Source organism: Podarcis raffonei, chromosome 2, assembly GCF_027172205.1.
Source record: "Podarcis raffonei isolate rPodRaf1 chromosome 2, rPodRaf1.pri, whole genome shotgun sequence".
NCBI classification, from domain to species: domain Eukaryota; kingdom Metazoa; phylum Chordata; class Lepidosauria; order Squamata; family Lacertidae; genus Podarcis; species Podarcis raffonei.
Window position 1 is genome coordinate 11,210,127 of NC_070603.1, and position 13,465 is coordinate 11,223,591.

Below are 13,465 nucleotides of genomic sequence, written 5' to 3' on the forward strand. Positions count from 1 at the left end.
GCAGCAGCAGGAGGCCCCATTAGCTAAAGTGGTGCTTCAGGTTAAGAAAAGTTTCAGGTTAAGAACGGACCTCCGGAACGAATTAAGTACTTAACCCGAGGTACCACTGTACATTATTTACACAATGAGTCCTGTCTGATTGGCTGATTCTGCTTCCCTCCTGGAGCCTGATTGGTCTTCTCCTGCAAGCCAATCAGTTGTTGCATTCTACGATCCTACCTGCCTATTGTTCTAGGATCCAAGCTTAGTACATAACAGCTCCATAAATCTCTTTGATCTAATCTAAGTTCTGGGTCATGTTCACCTAACTTGGAAAATGAATCAATGAGGTTTCCCACAGCTTACTGGGTACAGTGTGCTGGTATGTCAGCCTGACCCTTCCTTATTTCTTTCCCCAGTAATTTGAGGTTTGCTCACTTGAGGCTACATGGTTGCTTCCATAATAAGCTTCAACTCTAGAATTTCCACATCTTGTTCACTCACTTTTTCTTGAATAATTTGCAACAGAGCAGTAAGAATTTTTGACTCCCAATTGTAGCAACAGCTTCCCCCTGAGGTTAGGCTGCTGAAATGAAGGCAGCTTCCAATTATTTATTGAGTACTCATCCCGGTTTGTTTGTTTTTCAGAGACATTAGACAAAGTTGACTATTTAATGAGCATTAATTCTGACACCCCCCCGACTATTCAGGCACATTCAAAGACTATGCCTGCTTTATCTCTAGGAAAAGATCACCCTCCTTTTTAAGAAGGAGTGTTTAAAGGGATAAGGGGACCCCTGACCATTAGGTCCAGTCGTGGCCGACTTTGGGGTTGCGGCGCTCATCTTTCTTTACTGGCCGAGGGAGCTGGCGTACAGCTTCTGGGTCATGTGGCCAGCATGACTAAGCCACTTCTGGCGAACCAGAGCAGTGCACGGAAACGCCGTTTACCTTCCCGCTGGAGTGGTACCTATTTATCTACTTGCACTTTGACGTGCTTTTGAACTGCTAGGTTGGCAGGAGCAGGGACAGAGCAACGGGAGCTCACCCTGTCATGGGGATTCGAACCGCCAACCTTCTGATCGGCAAGTCCTAGGCTCTGTGGTTTAACCCACAGCGCCACACAGTAAACTCTGGTGTGGACAAGCCCTTTGGGAGTTGTAGGTGGTATAGAATCGCAGAAGGGATCACAAGGGACATCTAGTTCACCCCCTGCAATGCAGGAATCTCTTGCTTAACGTGGGGCTCAAACCCACAGCCCTGAGATTAAGAGTCTCGTGCTCTACCGACTGAGCTATCCCAGCAGTTGTCATCAGCCCAAAGCTTTTGTGGCTTCCTAATGCCACATGCCACTGCTGGTTACCATGGAGAGGAGGAAGAGCTTGAAGTCTGCCCAACCGCGACAGCAAATCAGCAAATTATTGTTCCCCTGCACCAAGCGCCATCCATTTCGAGAGCTCACAAAATCTGAATTTCTGGAAGGAACAAAACAGCACCACAATCCCCACCTGTGCAGATTGCCTTGGTGCTGCTTTTCAGTCTTTGTAAAGAAGAGTGAGCTGCTTTGATGTGTGCAGTGACATTTTGGACAAATGAGCCCTATCATCATTTTCCCCCCAGCACACGTTCCACTATTTATTTTCTGCTCCAGCACCCTTGTAGCAGCATAGCTTGTTTTTAACATTATTTTAAAATTTGTACTTTGGTTATTTTGCCCACATTAGCAAATGTTAAAATATTTGCGCGAGAGTATTCGAAGCTGGGATGGGGGATATTTATTTTATCTTTTGCAGTGATACCCCACCTTTTTCTCTAAGGAGCTCAAGGTGTCTTCCGTGGTTGTCGCCCCCCCACATTTTATCGTCACAACAACCGTGTGAGGTGGGTTAGGCTGCGAGACAGTGACTGGCCCAAGGTCAGCCAGTGAGTTTCAAGGCCGAATGGGGATTTGAACCCAGGCCTTCTTAGTACGACACTCTAACCACTACACCACACAGTCTCTCCTGTAATATATGAGGTCACAGGATAGTGTGACCTCAGCCCCAGCAAGCATGGTCAGTAGTAAGGGATGATGGGAGATGGATCATCACAATATCTGATGGGCCACAGGTTCCCCATCCGTGTCTTGTATTTTAAAGGTGTCCTAAAGGTAAAGGTAAAGGGATCCCTGACCATTAGGTCCAGTCGTGGCCGACTCTGGGGTTGCGGCGCTCATCTCGCTGTATTGGCCGAGGGAGCCGGCATACAGCTTCTGGGTCATGTGGCCAGCATGACTAAGCCGCTTCTGGCGAACCAGAGCAGCGCATGGAAACGCCGTTTACCTTCCCGCCGGAGCGGTACCTGTTTATCTACTTGCACTTTGACATGCTTTCGAACTGCTAGGTTGGCAGGAGCAGGGACCGAGCAACGGGAGCTCACCCCGTCGCGGGGATTCGAACCGCCGACCTTCCAATCGGCAAGTCCTAGGCTCTGTGGTTTAACCCACAGCGCCACCCGCATCCCTAAAGGTGTCCTAGTAGAAAGTTAAATATACACTAGTACCTCGGGTTACATACGCTTCAGGTTACAGACTCTGCTAACCCATAAATAGTACCTCGGGTTAAGAACTTTGCTTCAGGATAAGAACAGAAATCGTGCTCCGGCGGCACGGCAGCAGCAGGAGGCCCAATTAGCTAAAGTGGTGCTTCAGGTTAAGAACAGTTTCAGGTTAAGAACGAACCTCCGGAACGAATGAAGTACTTAACCCGAGGTACCACTGTATAATAAAAAAGGCATGCTAAAAAGGCAAGTGCATTGTGTAGGTGTACCTGTTTTGCATTCCAACTGCTTCCACTCTCTCTGTCTCTCTTCCTACCTCCCCACTCCAGAAAAAGTCCCCCGTCTAACTAGCTCCCCCAAATTGTCAACAATTCGGTTTGGCGAGAGCGAGGCCCAAAGCTGCGGTCTCTGGGAACTGCCAGGGTTTCTGTCTCAGGACCCATCTTTGAGGCTGCTAGCAAAGCTCCTTGTGCTTTTAGGATGGCAGATGTTGCCATGGCAACGCCTGCTACTTTGGAGCTGTGCCCACAAATCCTTATGCTTGCATCGTTAACTCTTACAAGCCTGCGTGTCCCAGAGCACATCAGGGTGGAAATTAGGAATGAATTTGAAGAAGAGAGCTGTTTCCTCTACTTTATGTTGCACCCGAGGTTTGTAATCATAACCATGGGCATCTCCCCCCCGCCCGGCAGGTAGTTAACCTTGCAGAACCCCTGGAGAATCCTGTTGTGCTCACATCCAAGGTGCTCAAAACATGCCCTCCAGTATTTCACAGATGGAAAGAGGGACACACTCTCACACATACTTAGGACGCCTCAAACCCAAGATCAGTGCTGGCACCCCCATTTTTAATACTATTGCCTGAAATTGTTGAATGGCATCTATCATCCTGCTGTTTGTTCAGTCTGTAACAGACTGTAAGCCTCTGCTGGCTTCTGAAGCAAGTATGTTAGTAAACTGACCATAAGAATTTAACTTTTTTGTTTATCCTCATTTAAAAACTTTACTAACTTCTGGCTCTCCATTTGTTGCTGAACTACAACTCCCATTAATAATAATAATAATAATATTTATATACTGCCCTATACCCAGAGGTCTCAGGGCAATTCACAGAACAAAATCAAAATATAAAACCACAAAATATACAATCAAAATAAAAACAACAACCCAATAACGCCCCCCCAAACCCCACATTTTAAAAGGCCATAGGATGTCAATCAAATTAACCAAAGACCTGGTTAAAACCCCATGCTGGCTGGGGTTGATGGGCACTGGAATCCTACAATATTTGGAGGACAAGTTTTTCTGCCCCTGTTTTAAGCCCCCTAAGAGCTCAGTTTAAAAACAAAACACAGCAACTCAAAAACGTTCAAGACTGCAGTCCTATATACACACTGACCTGGAAGTAAATCCCATGGAACTCAGTGGGACTTATTTCTGAGCAGACAAGCGTAGGATTGCACTGTTCATTCTGCAGTGGGGCAGGATGTCTGTCTGGCAGGTTGTCCGTGTTTTTAAACAGCAAAATGTGATGTACAGCCAGTCCCCCATTGTGTCATCACGCTCTGTATTGCATGCTTTGGGGTAGTCATATAATGTGGGTCAAATGTGACTGGCCAATATAGCATTTTGGGTGCATCCCAGAGATATTTTTTTGACAGCAATAACAGCTTTGACAGCTGTGGGATGGCAGCCTCATAAAAACATAGGAAGGAAGCTGGCTTATATACTGAGTCAGACAGTTGGGCCATCTCTAGATTACCATTTTCTACACGGACTAACAGCGACTCTGTAGGGTTGCAGATGCATGATATTCCCACCCTACGCAGGATTGAACCTGGGACATTCGGCATGCAAAGTGTGTGCTCTGCCACTCAGCCACATCCCTTCCTCAAGCAAGCAGGGAAATGGACAATGGTGATTTTGGCAGGTAAAGGTAAAGGGACCCCTGACCGTTAGGTCCAGTCGTGACCGACTCTGGGGTTGCGGCACTCATCTCGCTTTATTGGCCGAGGGAGCCGGCGTACAGCTTCCGGGTCATGTGGCCAGCATGACTAAGCTGCTTCTGGCGAACCAGAGCAGCGCACGGAAACGCCGTTTACCTTCCCGCTGGAGTGGTACCTGTTTATCTACTTGCACTTTGACGTGCTTTCAAACTGCTAGGTAGGCAGGAGCAGGGACCAAGCAACGGGAGCTCACCCTGTTGCAGGGATTCGAACCACCGACCTTCTGATTGGCAAGTCCTAGGCTCTGTGGTTTAACCCACAGTGCCACCCGCTTCCCTTTTGATTTTGGCAGGAGGAGATGCTGAATAACTGAGGACAGAATGGGGTAAAGAATACAGTCTTTTCCCAGCAAGAATTGATGATAGAAAATGGTGCGAATAAGCCATTTTGAGCAAATTCTTCAGGGGATGGGATCCCCTGAAATAAAAGCATAGTATCTTAGATTTCTTCTCTTCTTGAAATACCATACTACATCCCTGAGTAGTACAAAAATACCACGCAGCACAGAAAAATCATTCCCAGAGGCCTCTACCTACCTCAGGACCAGTGTACCCTTGCTCCCCCCAACATACACACATATTACATTGACTCTGCACTGGCATGTTTCCAGTCGGCCTGCAAGCAGTTGTTGCCCCACTACCTGGTTTGCTTGCCAGCCATTCATCGCAGAAGGCACTAAACATCAGCCAGCAGTTTTTTAATAAGCAATTGGTATTTAACTGGCTAAAAGGTACTAAATGTCAGATTGGGGGAACTCCAAATCCATCGCAGGTTTAATGGACTAGGAATGCAATCCATTAATTGCTTCTGCTTTATGTTAATTACACTACGCCAGGATTGATGGCTGGGCTGCCCTGCCAGCCATGCTGGCAACACTGTGCCGCGCTAGGAGGTTGGTGGCGGTGGGGCGATGAGGACTCAAATGTGCCAGCTTGAGAGTCTCTCCCAGTACCCTGTGCAACCCCCTGTATTGAGGGTCTGTTGATCATTGCTCAGTGCCCCCTCCCCATTTTTGTGAGAGATAGGAAGCTGAAGATTTTCCAGAGGTTGTTTCCTTGAGAGAAGAGAGTGCTGGAAGCTTCTTTTCTGGAATTTTTGCAACAATCTGTTGCAGAATCTCTTGGGGTTTACAAGCTGAGCATGGGCGAGTGGGCAAGCACTGAGACAGGCGCTGCTAGCCTTTAAAGCATTGTTGGTTCCTCCAAAAATTGTGCAGTTTTGTGCAGAAGCCCACAAAGGGCTGCCTCTTTCCCGCCAGCTGCCAAACTTGGACTTCTGTCTCCTTCAGCAAACCTTTGTTGTTGTTTAGTCGTGTCCGACTCTTTGTGACCCCATGGACCAGAGCACGCCAGACACTCCTGTCTTCCACTGCCTCCCGCAGTTTGGTCAAACTTGTGTTGGTAGCATCAAGAACACTGTCCAACCATCTCGTCCTCTGTCGTCCCCTTCTCCTTGTGCCCTCAGTCTTTCCCAACATCTAGAGATTGGTTATTCCTTCACCTGCCACAACAGGTGCAGTTCTTGCAAGACAAGAACTTTATTCTGGAAATGAACAACTTTCCCTCTAATGGTCCACCCATTAGACAAATTTGTCCTGCCCACTCTAGAGAGGGGTAAAAAGGCAAAGGGACCCCTGACCATTAGGTCCAGCCGTGACCGACTCTGGGGTTGCGGCGCTCATCTCGCTTTATTGGCCGAGGGAGCCGGCATACAGCTTCCGGGTCATGTGGCCAGCATGACTAAGCCGCTTCTGGCGAACCAGAGCAGCGCACGGAAACGCCGTTTACCTTCCCGCCGGAGTGGTACCTATTTATCTACTTGCACTTTGACGTGCTTTCGAACTGCTAGGTTGGCAGGAGCAACGGGAGCTCACCCCGTCGCGGGGATTCGGACCACTGACCTTCTGATCGGCAAGTCCTAGGCTCTGTGGTTTAACCCACAGCACCACCCGCATCCCTTAGAGAGGGGTAGTTTTGCTGTATTTCACCTGGGAAAGGGGTTCTGTTATTTGAAAAAGGCAGAAGAAAAGGCAAACTTTGCAGGGATGGGTATCTTTGTGTGAGCAGCCATGGCTGACTGCTGTCCTGCTTCAGAGCTTGTAAAGACAAGAGTGGTGAGTGAGCAGGCAAGTGCCTGGGCGCAGCTGGCACTTCAAAACAAGCAAGCAGTCCTAGTTCTGCACCTGTGCTTCTTGCAGCTGCTTAAGGTACATTAATGTAACAAAGGAAGCTTTTCCTCACATGGATGAAATGATGGGAAATGTCTCATCCAGTTCAGTTTTGGTATGTTACAGCCCTGCCTCCTTGGCTGACATAGCTCAATATTTTTCCCAAGAGGGTCCTATGCTTTTAATATTTGTGCAACAAACAGAAATCCAGCAAGTGAAGCTTTTTGCATCACAGCACTGGCATGTCAGCAGACGCTTCCCTGTCTGGATTTCTACGTGGCTTTGCAATGAAGCACCTGAGGCAAAAAATACGGACTGGGCCAGTGAAATACCCAGTGATGGCAACCTGCGGTGTTGTTTGGGGAGTGGTTCTGGGGTAGCAGAGCTTCAGGTCTTTTTTCATTAGTCCCTGGATCTCCTGCCCCTTCTCCCTTTTCAACAAAATTACTATACAGTATATCTATATTAAGGGATGCGGGTGGCGCTGTGGGTTAAACCACAGAGCCTAGGACTTGCCGATCAGAAGGTCGGCGGTTAGAATCCCCGCGATGGGGTGAGCTCCCGTCGTTTGGTCCCTGCTCCTGCCAACCTAGCAGTTCGAAAACACATCGAAGTGCAAATAGATAAATAGGTACCGCTCTGGTGGGAAGGTAAACGGCATTTCCGTGCGCTGCTCTGGTTCACCAGAAGCAGCTTAGTCATGCTGGCCACATGACCCAGAAGCTGTACGCCGGCTCCCTCAGCCGATAAAGCGAGATGAGCGCCACAACCCCAGAGTCGGTCACGCCTGGACCTAATGGTCAGGGGTCCCTTTACCTTTTATATCTATATAATGGGTCAGTCTGGATAGCTCAGCTGGTTAGAGTGTGGTGCTGATAACACCAAGGTTGCAAGTTCAATCCCCGTATGGGACAGCTGCATATTCCTGCTTTGCAGGGGGTTGGACTAGATGATCCTCAGAACCCCTTCCAACTCTACAATTCTATGATACACATTTCATTTTCAGGGCCGGTCCAGAGAAATCCCAACCTCCCACTGCCTTCGTTTGTGGAGGGCCGTAGTGTCCTGAGCCCAAAAAACCCCCATAGCTAAGAGTAAGCCCTGATGGCTGGTTCCCACCCTACCTCAGAAAGCCAGCCTATTTTTGCATTTATACATACAGATTTGCCACAGGCCTTTGGTCCCAAGGCTTTGATGTGCCTAGCAACACCCCCTGGTGCCAACCTTAATGTTCCGTACAGCACCTCTGATTTTTAGGAATTAAGAGCCCCTTTCCTCCTTCCCTCCCACCCACTTTCTTCTCAATGCCACATTCTTCTTGCTCTCGCTTCTCCCCCCCACTTTTGTTCCATCCATCCGGTTCCTGCCAGCTGGGGTCTGCTCCCCCTCCCCTGCGGCTGGTGTTTTCAGCCGCGCTCCCCGCTTTTAATCGGCACGCAGCCGAGCTCTACATATTTAACTCCCTTAATCTGCCTCCATAACTCAGTCCCACCAGCCTCCTTCATCATTTTTGTAGCCGCTCTCCCAACTGCTTCCAGTTTATCAATATCTTTCGGGTAATGAGCTGCCTTTGCACAGGAGGAGGAGGAGGCAGCCTGTTGGGAGGAGTGCAAAAGGACAGAGAGAACGTGGCGGTTTCGCAGCGTGATGAACAATGCCGATTTGGTGCTTTAAAAGATGATCGCGCAAGATCATGTGTCCCTTTTAGGATGCGGCTGTGATTTAGTGAACGGGCCAATGGCACCTATATATACATACATGCATGTGCAAACAACAAATGGATTAATTAGCCTCAGGGCTTAGCCAGGGCCACTTTCGACCAAGCCTGGAATGTATGAAGTCAGAATAGATTATGGGGTCACGGAACATGTGCAGAGTGCATCACCCCCCACCGAGGAAGCTACAAGCCACAGTAAGCAAAAAGAATAAGGGTGATCTTCCCAGGCAGACCAGTGCCCTGCTATCACTTTTATAGAAATTAAGCACTGCTGCCCTCCTGAACCCCCACATAAAAGCTTAAGGGGTGATGGACACATTATCACTTAAAGGTCTTTGAAACAGACTCTATGCATATGGCTACCTCCATGCCATAGCTGTAAATATATAGGGTGGAGCATCACTAGAGATGCACAGTTGACTAGGATTGTATGACTGCAATTCTGTGCATAATTTCATGGGAGTAAACTCCTTTGAATGCAGTGGTGCTCTCTTTGGACTGCATAGGTGTTGTCTACTCTGACTGAAGGACATGCTTTATGACCTCCTTATCTGATGAGATCCTTGGAGCAATAGAGACGCTTGAAAGAGTCAAAATGACAGCAGGAAGAATCCCTTTATTTTGTCATGACAAAATTGGTACAGACACGCGTTTGCCCGATGTCTGCCCCCGAATTCTGAGCGAGCCAGCTTTTTATACATTTGCAGAATACAATACCACCTGATTTCTTGTAAACCACCTGATTTCTGGGAAATCGAAAGTTATAGTAAGTTCCTATTACCATGTAAGGTCTTGGTTTCCCTCCTTCCTTCAATCTCCCTCCTCCTTGCCATCTCCCACATCACCACGGCCATGTGCATTTCTGAGTTTGCTTATCTCTTTACAACCTTCAATAATAAACATTTGAGCCTGTTCCATCAATGCCAGCCTTGTTCTCCTGACGGACCTCTCCTTTCTAAGAAAGGCCTTTGGGGGGTTTGCTATGGCCCTACATGACTGGCATCAGCTCTCCAGAATCTTGGGCAGAGAGTCTTCACCTCACCCTTTCATGAAGCTTTCTACGACAGGGCGGGTTGACCTGTGGGCACCTTTGACCCTCCAGAAGTTGTTGGACTCCAACTCCCATCGTCCTTGCCCATTGTCCATGCTGACAGGGGCTGATGGGAGTTGGAGTCAAGCCACATCTGGATGTCCACGGCTCTCCCAGGTCTGCTACATGCAGAGCATGTGCCTTATCCCTGAGCTGTGGCCCCTCCCCATAACGTGGCACACAACTAGGCCGCATCCACACCCTTTATCCGTGCCCCTTTAAAAGTCATGGCTTCCCCCAAAGAATCCTGGGAATTGTAGTTTACCCCCTCACAGAATTATAACTTGCATTGTATTTTTGTATATTGTATTTTCTTCTTCTTTCTTATACAGTGGACACTCGGGCTGCGAACATGATCCGTACGGGAAGCACGTTCACAACCTGCTGTGTCCGCAACCTGCAGCGCTGCGTCTGCGCGGGTCACAATTTAGTACATGCACAAGCGCCAAAACCCGGAAGTAACCCGTTCTGGTACTTCTGGGTTTGGCGCAGTGCGCAACCCGAAATCGTGCAACCCGAAGCGTCTGTAACCCGAGGTATGACTGTACACATCTTTGTTTTCTCTTTCACACGCTTTTCCTTCATATCACTTCATTTCTTTATAATTGAATTTTTTTCGATAAAATTAAATAATAATAAAAACTATAACTCCCAGAAACCTTAGCAAACCACATTTCCCGGGATTCTTGGAGAGGGTGGGCAGCCATGCGCTTTAAATGTATAGCATGGATGCCACCATAATTTGCAAGCTGCTGTTGGTTCAGAGCGGTGGAGGCAGCTCACCATCAAGATATAATACCAGTGTTGGAAGCTCAGCAGCCGCGGGCAATATGCTACCGAGCCAGATATAATTTTGACCTAAAGGCCCTGGCTATCTTGATGTGCACTTGACCCTTCATAGACGCCCTGAACACTGGGGCCAGATACCTGAAGCACCGTCTTCTCCCTTCCACACCTGTCCAGACTTTTGAGGTCATCGGGGGACACCTTTCTCACAGTGTCTCTGCTCTTTGAGCATGTGGTGGCTGGTGAGAGGGTGTTCTGAGTATCGGCACCCTCACTTGGGGTGTACTCAGTGCTGTTTTTCTAGAAAAAGAGGTGCCAGAACTCTCCATGAACGCCTCCCTTGTTGTCTTATAATGACAATGGCGCCCACCTGTTTTTTCGACTGAAAAAAGCCTTGGGTGTGCTTATCGGAGTTTTTGCATCAGGGGGATATGTGAGATGTTCACCCCATCTCTTAATGTGGTGCTGCTTCTTGCTTGGCTGATGTAATTATATTGTTATATTGTGTGGGTGGTGTGGGGTTGTTTTTTTTACATTTAATTGTATTTAAATGACATACTGTTTTATCATGTTTTTAATGTTGCCTCTGGGATTCGCTTGAAGAATGCAGAGCAGGTTATAAATAAAATTAATAAAACGTATGTCCCTTTGAAGGTTGTACGCCAGCACACACACCCTGGCGCACCTGTATGTAAAGGAAGGAGGGGAAAGTAAAGATGCGAAAGACATTGTCGTGTGATGTGTGAAGGAAGGCCTCTCGAATGTTGTGATTTACTAGTTTCATTTGATTCCTATCCCACCTTCTTCCCAAAGGCTTGCTGGAGGTAACGGGAGGGGGGACGTTCAGTGGTAGAGCTCATGCTTTGCATGTATAAGAGCTCAGGTTCAACTACAGGCACCTTTGGATTTATAATATTATAAAGCCAGCGTACAGCTTCCGGGTCATGTGGCCAGCATGACTAAGCCGCTTCTGGCGAACCAGAGCAGCGCACGGAAACGCCGTTTACCTTCCCGCTGGAGTGGTACCTATTTATCTACTTGCACTTTGATGTGCTTTTGAACTGCTAGGTTGGCAGGAGCTGGGACTGAGCAACGGGAGCTCACCACGTCACGGGGATTCAAACCGCTGACCTTCTGATCGGCAAGTCCTAGGCTCTGTGGTTTAACCCACAGCGCCACCCATGTCCCTATTTATAATATTAGAATCACAGAATTGTAGTGTTGGAAGGGACCAATGCAGGAATCTCTTGCCCCAGGTAGGGCTCGAACCCACGGCGCTGAGATTCTAAAATCTCCCACTAGCAGAGCTAAAAAGGCTCTAACCCCAGGAGACTTTCTCTAGGCCAGTGGGGCTGGCAGTGTGAGACGGCTGATTCTGGGAGGCCTGGAGAGGCAGTGGGGTGTTGGAAGGACAGAGCTGTGTGTCCCAAGTAGCCTTGCCTTCTAAGCTACCCTGCTGGCTGCCCACAGGGGTGCTGGAGGATGGTGTCTCATCACCAGGGCAAGCTAAGGTTCAACCTCCACTCTGGTTGGCTTCTGCATGTAGAATGAGCCATGTTGCTCCTTGCCTTGGGCATCAAAATGTTTTGAGCTGGCTGTGCCAGGCCTGGGTAGGCAATACTGAGCTTAGCAATGGTCTGACTCAGTGTAACACAGCTTCCTGTGCTGGTGTGTAAAAAGTTAAAACATAAAGCAAATTGCAGTGAAAAAGAAGAAGTGGAAAATACCCAGTTAACATTACAAACACTCCACATTAACTTTACCTTGGTTTTTGACTGTCAGCCCAAAGAGGTAAGTTGCATCATTAAAAGGTAAAGGTAAAGGGACTCCTGACCATTAGGTTCAGTCGTGGCCGACTCTGGGGTTGCAGCACTCACCTCGCTTTATTGGCCAAGGGAGCCAGCATACAGCTTCCGGGTCATGTGGCCAGCATGACTAAGCCGCTTCTGGCGAACCAGAGCAGCGCATGGAAACGCCGTTTACCTTCCTGCTGGAGCGGTACCTATTTATCTACTTGCACTTTGACGTGCTTTTGAACTGCTAGGTTGGCAGGAGCAGGGACCGAGCAATGGGAGCTCACCCCGTCACGGGGATTCGAACCGCCAACCTTCTGATCGGAAAGCCCTAGGCTCTGTGGTTTAACCCACAGCGCCACCCGCATCCCAAGTTGCATCATTAATCTAGAGAATAGTCAGGCTCAGACTTTTTGAGCTCCCCAGGGCACCTAGTTTGGTCCATGTGGGAACAGGATGCTTGATCAGGGTGCCTACGGAGGGCCTGTTCAGCATTCATCCTGATTTGCTTGTACACTGCTTATGTAGCTGGTAGTTAGGCTATATCTGGCAGCCCTATAAACAGGCTGCCCTGTTTAGGGAAGTTTTATTCTGTTTTTAGTGACTGGGGAAACCTAGCCAGATGGGCAGGGTATAAATAATAAAAGTATGTATGTATGTATGTATGTATGTATTTATTATTTGTTCTCATTTGTTTATGGGGTGGTTGCATGACAATGGGCATTCATCCTGATTTGCTTGCAGGGTGTCTATACAGCTTCCTGTTAATGGTGCGTGCATCCCACACTTTCTGATGTATTTGGCCATTCATTTCCAAACTGTGTATACTGTCGAATTGTTGCGGTAGGCTGACAGAGTACTTTAACCCACTTTCAATGTGCAAACTTAAAAATCTGATATGCCCTTGAATCCTGAGTCTGGAGGCAACCCCCAGATCACACGACCTGATTTAGCAGGGCTTTTTCTATTCCTGTGACAGGCAGCCTAGGGAACGGCGGGTGTGCTGTCCAGAGAGTCACCTCTCTGAGTGATCTTGGTGCCTGTGACAGCACAAAGGGGAGGGAAGGTGGTTTCTTGACGTGTCTGGGGCTTCAAGCAGTCAGGGGAGGGGGAGCGAAAGTGTCCAGATGGTCTATGGTGGGGTGGTGGTCCACAATGCCAAGCTCTACAGGAAGGAGTCTCGGCCAGCTTTTTACGGCATGTTGCATCCTTGTGAGAAAGTTCTCTGCCCGTAATCTCCTTGCCCTTCTTAATGTTTTCTTTGCCTTCACTCTCTTTAATAAATGGCTTCTCTGCCAGCACCCGAGCCGCGGTTTATGGCGCCGTCACCTGCGCCTGAACTCGCTGCTGTAATAAAGCAGCATTAAAGGGGGAAGCGGGTGGCATGAA